This window comes from Zingiber officinale, chromosome 3A (assembly GCF_018446385.1).
Source record: "Zingiber officinale cultivar Zhangliang chromosome 3A, Zo_v1.1, whole genome shotgun sequence".
In the NCBI taxonomy this organism is placed as follows: Eukaryota; Viridiplantae; Streptophyta; class Magnoliopsida; order Zingiberales; family Zingiberaceae; genus Zingiber; species Zingiber officinale.
In genome coordinates, this window is record NC_055990.1 from 152,027,850 (window position 1) to 152,034,562 (window position 6,713).

The following is a 6,713-nucleotide window of genomic DNA, read 5'->3' on the forward strand; positions in this document are numbered from 1 at the left end:
TCAACTATACTCTCATGCCTTCCTGTAAGAGAAACTCTTTCTCTAAGAATGCAGCAAGCCTTGAAACAAACATCTTTTGTTCCATAGGGTGATAGAAGTGGTAACCCTTAGTTTCCTTAAGGTATCTAATAAATAAATACTTATCAAACTTAGCGTCCAACTTGTCTAATACAGTCCTCTCACATAAGCAGGACATTCCCATATCTTCAAATAAGATATGAGGAATTTCTCACTAGTCCATACCTCATATGGAATAGTTGAGATTACCTTTGTCAGGACTCTATTTAGTAAGTAAACCGCTGTCATGACTGAATAACCCCAAAAGATTTTTGGGAAGATTTGCACGATCCATCATTAACCAAACCATGTCCAATAGGATTCAATTACGCATTTCTGATACACCATTATATTGTGGCATATAAGGTGGAGTTCATTGAGATATATATATCATTGTCCCTTAAATAATCTTGAAACTCTTGGCTTAAATACTCAACACCTCGATTGGATCGAAGTATCTTAATATTTTTACCAAGTTATTTCTCTACTTCATTTATGAATTTTCTAAACTTTTCAAAGGCTTCAGACTTGTGTTTCATTAGAAACACATACACATAATGAGAGTGATCATCAATGAAAGTAATGAAGTATCTATAACCTCCTTGTACATGAGTTGACCTTGGTCCACATATATTAGTATGTATGAGCCCAAGAACTTATCAATCGTTCATCCTTTTCAAAAAAGGTAACTTTGTCATCTTGCCTTTTAAACATGAATCGCATGTATCAAATGCATCTAATTCAAATGATTCAAGAACTGTAATCTTTTGCAATTTAGGCATGTGTTTCTTACTTATATGGCCAAGGTGACAATGTCATGAGTAAGAGGTTAATTGATTATCTATTTGACCGTGTTTACTGCTCATTTCGATATTAAATATGTCACCAGATATATCTAACGTGTAGACGTCATTGGATAAAGTTCTAGTGTCATAAAGAATGTCATTCAAAATTATATAACAACAATTATTACTAAAAGTCAAATGAAAACCTTTTCTATTTAAGCAAAAAATAGAAACAATGTTATTTATTAATGCAAAAATAAAATAACAATTATCTAGTTCTAAGACAAGTCCACTAGGAATCTTTAACAGGTATGTTCTGATGGTGACTGCAACAACCTTTCCTCCATTCCCAACTCATAAACTTGATTCTCCCTTGACGAGTCTTCTATTATTCCTCAGCCCCTGTATGCCATTACATATATGTGAGCCACACTCAATATCTAATATCTAAGTATATGAGGAAATAACATGGTAATCAGTAATGAAAATACCTAAAGAGGATGGGGCATCGGATGCCTTATCCTTCTTTACGGACTCAAGATAAATCTTGTAGTTTCTTCACCAGTGTCTCATCTTGCCATAATGATGGAATGAGCCATTTTGTGTTGGTTTTACTATCTTGGCCTTTTTTCTCTTCCCCTTAGCCTGATGTTTTGACTTCCTCTTTGAACCTTTCTTGGAGGAGTCTACTAACATCATAGTTTTCTATTCACCTTTAACTGAAGGCTTCGCAGTCTTGAGCATATTAATCATCTCGGGGATGATCAATTCCAAATTATTCATTCGATAGTTCATCATAAATTGTGAATGACTTTTGGCAAATTTTGTAGAATTAAGTCAATACTTAAATCATGATCCATCACAAAACTAGGTGATGCTAAACTTTCTACGTAGCCGTTCATCTTTAATAATTGTACTGCACATAAACCCTCCTGTATCTTTGAGCGAAAGAGAAGCTTGGAGACCTCGAACCTTTCAGATCTAGCTTGCTCATCAAACAAATTACGAAGATGATATACAATATCATAGGCATGGAAATGTACATGTTGTTTCTGTAGTTCAGGAGTCATAGCGACTAGCATGATACAACTTGTAAGTATAGAATCATTCTTATATTTCTAATACGCCAACAATTGGTCCATAGTTGCATTGCCATCAAGACTTGTGGGAAGAGACTCATTAAGGATATAAGCTAGTTTCTCAACTTTAAGAACAATTCTCAAACTTCGAAACTAGTCCAAGAAGTTCGGCCAAATCAGTTTGTTTAAGTCCAAAATCGGACGCAGATTAACAGAAGTTATAATTAAATGATTAACCTAAAAATATAAAAATGAGAATGTATCAGAGACATGATTTTATTTATGTAAACAATTTACATGTAATAAAAGCCCGCTTATTTATCAAATTCAAATACTTTTATTTTAAATTCAAGAGATGATAGGTTTTTTCCAAGTGGGTTGATATCCACCATAGATAAGAACAACCTTGACTTTAGCCAACAAGTCATTCTTAGCTATAGCAATAGGTAACAAGTTTACTGAGTGCATATCACTTATATGCAACTATCACATTATGTTAGCAACTAATTTATTTTCACATAAACATCAGGTTGTTAACACATTAACAAGTATACATCAAATGCATATTACTAACTTCACTTCTATACACATTGATCATGACTTTGGCATAACAAATCAACACTTCAAGTTTAAAACCAACTCATTAATCATAAGATTGTATTTCCATAGTTTGAACATATTTAATTTTAAATTTAGCTTTATTTTAGCCAACAACTCAAACAATTACTTAAATTCTAGTTCTTATCATATTAACGGAAGGTGTAGGTTTTAATATTGTGTAAGAGATTTGGTCTCATCTATATCATGTAAATATTCTATCTACATGGCATTATATGTATGACATAATTGATGACATGACATATCGCACACATGGCATAGCATGACACATCACACATATGACAAGATCTAATTACATCGCACACATGGCAAAATCTAATCATATCATAATTCATGCATCTACATGGTATATAATATGACATGAATATGACATAAATTTAAATATGTTATAATTCTATTTTAGAAATAAAAATATGTTATAAATCTAATTTTAATAAATCAAAATTTATCTAATCAAATTAGGAAACCAATTTCTAAATTTAATTAACATATTTCATCTAGAATCTTCTATCAATAAATTTTTTTTAATTATTTTAGAAATACATTTTTAAATTAATTTCTGAATAATTTAGAAAATAAATAATTAATATTTCTTAATTTATTATAAAATAATTTCAATCTAGATTTTTTGTGATTTTTTAAATCTTTCTAAATTTGGTATTTCCTAATAATTTAGGAAATTTTTCAAAAATAGAATATTTTAATAAATCTAAAAATTTCAGAAAAGGAAAGATAATTCCTATAATTTAATTTAGAATATTCAGATAATTTTTAAAGAATTTCATAATATTTCTAAATTTGGTATTACGTAACAAATTAGGAAATTTTCTAAAAATAGAATTTTTCTTAAAATTTCAGAAAATCCAAGAAATGATAATTTTTAAATTAATAGAATATTTATAAATTTAATTTTTAAAAATATTTCTAAAACTTTCTAAAAGTGAAATTTTCTAACAATTTAGAAAACTTCCAAAAATAAAAAATTCTTAATAATTACAGGAAAAATCCTAAAAATTAATTACAACATTAATTATGAACCATAAAATAATTTTACGATCATTTTGAAGTACAATTGAGCTCTGATACCACTGTTGGGATATGTCTGATGCAGTGTGTGCTAAAAACACGTTTCATAAATATGCATTTGTTTTACATTTTTTAGAGACTCGTAGTGATGTGACCCAATAAGTTCTCAGTTTATCTTGGTCATTCATAATTAACTACTTAATTATGGAACGATCATGAGTAAAACCTAGTAGTACATCATGATCCCCAATTAATCAGAAAATCATAGTTGATCTCAAAGCTAATTTTGAACCCTTTAGCAGCTACGATGAGTCATGTCTCGTTTCTTTCACTCATCTTATACCCACTTGGTTCAAGACATGGTCTATGTGTCTACCCTCACTAGGTTGACTACGTCACACCTAGCCCAAGTAATACTTCCTCATTCTGTGGATTCAAATTACTTGTACATATGTACAAGAGTCTCATACTCTTAACATGTGATGCTTTGACCAATAATTTTGAGTAATAATCTTAATGAATGACCATAGGGTATACGTCTCCTTGCAAGGAGTGGTGAATCCTCTGTGGGTTATCCAAACACCTTCGGGCACTTCAACTTATGCTCAATCATCTCGGATCCACACCTCCAAGAGATGTTTTCTTAAATGTCAAAGTATAAGTTTCTCTGACCAAAATAACTTGTATACCTCAAGTTGAAGGAAACTTGCACTCGAGCTATAGTAAGAACTTCACAGACATATCCATATATGTAGAGAATCATATGAAGTCTTATAGCAAGTCACTCCAATGAACTAATTACTATAACTAGCATCCATATTTAACTCTTGACATTCCAATGTCTCTAGCTAGTGAGAAACAGCTGCTTGGCCAAACTAATGAGTATAACTCGTGCTAGTCTTATAGAATTGATTATGTCTGAATGCACCAATTCAACGACTAGGGAAATTCTAATATGTTCATAATTATATATGTAGAGATAATCACAAGTTGTGATCTAATAATAAATTCTCTCATGCTATGAATTGTATTACGAACATTGAGTAAATGAGTTTAAAATTATTCAAATATATAATATGCACTCAAATAGTGAATATATATTTATCAAATAAATAGTAAATCATAAGGTGATTGCCTTAGGACATCCCTCAAATCTAACACCCTGATAGGGGTATAAAAAGGGGCTTCAACCAACACCTTCAAGATACCAATTGCTCCAACTTTCGTTCTTGCACGCTGCTCTTAAAAGGCTCCTACGACGCTGTAATACTCCTCCAACAACTTGCGATCAAGTTCGGCTAATTTTCTTTGTTGACATAACTTTTCTATAGTTCTTATACATCACTTGTATTTCAATTCTATAATATTCAAACTATTAATGGTTTTCTCAATGAAAGCACTCACTGAGTGTGGACCTTAGAGTAGTAGTCGTCAAAGGCTCCGAACCAAATAAAAAATTACTTGTGTTAGCGATTGCCCCTTTCTATCTCTCTTCTATTTTTTATTTCTGCTGCGTACATAATTTTTAAAAGAAAAGAAACATTTTCAAAATTATATGATTCACCCCCCCATCCTCACGTGTTCATGATCCAGCAAGTGGTATTAGAGTGATGTTGCTCTAAATTAGTACAATCACCAATCGAGCAGGGGGTTTCTTTTTTTTTTAAAAAAAAATTATATACTATTTTTGAGTAAATATTCTTATTTTTTTCTGGCTTTGCATTTTCATCTTTTCACCATTAGTCAAAATTGGTGAAAATCCCTACTAACAAAATTTGTCATTATTTTTTATTTTAATATTTTATTATTTGTTCTCAAAATGGGCGTAACACCATTCAAGCCAATCTTTATTCATTTTATCATCTCCCATGCTACTAATCCAAGACCTTGTCTTGCGATTTCTTTGTTAGTTTATTTTTGTGTGTAAGGTTCTATCTTTAATGGCTCAAAATGAAGGTTATAGCATTGCTCATCCCTTGCTCTTCAATGGAGATGACTTCCCCTACTAGAAGAAGCAATGGAAGTGTACTTAAAGATAGACATCGAACAATGGTTCTTCATCCGACAAGGGTACACGACACCTATAAATGAAGCAACAAAGTGCCTATCGACTCAGAGAACTAGAACTCAAATATAAATAAGGCTCAACCCAACTTAAAGGCATTGAACATCCTGCAATGAGGACTATCCAAGGAGGAACTCAACCAAGTCAGACCTTTTGAGAATGTGAAGGGTCTTTGGGACAAATTGGTTGAGCTACATGAAGACACCAGTGATGCTAAGGTAACAAAATGCAACCTTCTTTTAAATAGTTTATTTAATATAAAAATGTAGGACAAAGAGATGGCAAGTCAACTACATGCAAGGATCAAAGACATACTTAATAGGCTTCACCTGATCGGCCACCAGCTAGAAAATAGAGACATAATAAGGTATTTTCTTAACTCTTTTCCTCAAAATGTATTGTGGGCATTAATAGTAAACGTCTATAAAATTTTGAGAAATTTAAATAAATTAAAGCTAGATGAATTATTCTATGAGTTAGAATTACATGAACAAACTAACTCCCAAAAGACCAAGAAAGGTATAAGTTGTTTTGTAGGCTCCTCCAATATAATAAGAACATGAGTAAAGCACGAGTCAAAAGATGAGTCAAACTTATAAGAAGATGAGCAATTAGTGAACATGGTCAGAAGAGTGTTCACTAGAAAGAAGAAGGACTTCATAAAGAAGGATCTACAAAAGGTGACCTAGTCTACCTCCAACGATACAAAAGCCAACATCACCTGTTTCAGATGTAACAAAAGGGGCATTTCAAGTACGAGTGTCCAAATCAGAAGGAGAACAAATTGAAGAAGACAAAGAGGAAGAAAGCACTCCAAGACACTTGGGATGACTCCTCCTCTAAAGAATCAGACATTGAAAATTGAAAGCAAGCAAGATACCTCACGCTCATGGCAACGAGACGCGAGTCAGAAAGCGATTCAGATCAAGAAGACGAGTCCGAATACCAATCAAGTCATGAGTCTGCACTCGTTTCCAAATATCTTAATGAGGTAGAAACTGTTTTAACTGAAAAGTTCTTTAAAATTATTACATGTCTGAATAAAAAGTTAATTAAATCTAAAATAAAATTAAAATACTCCTT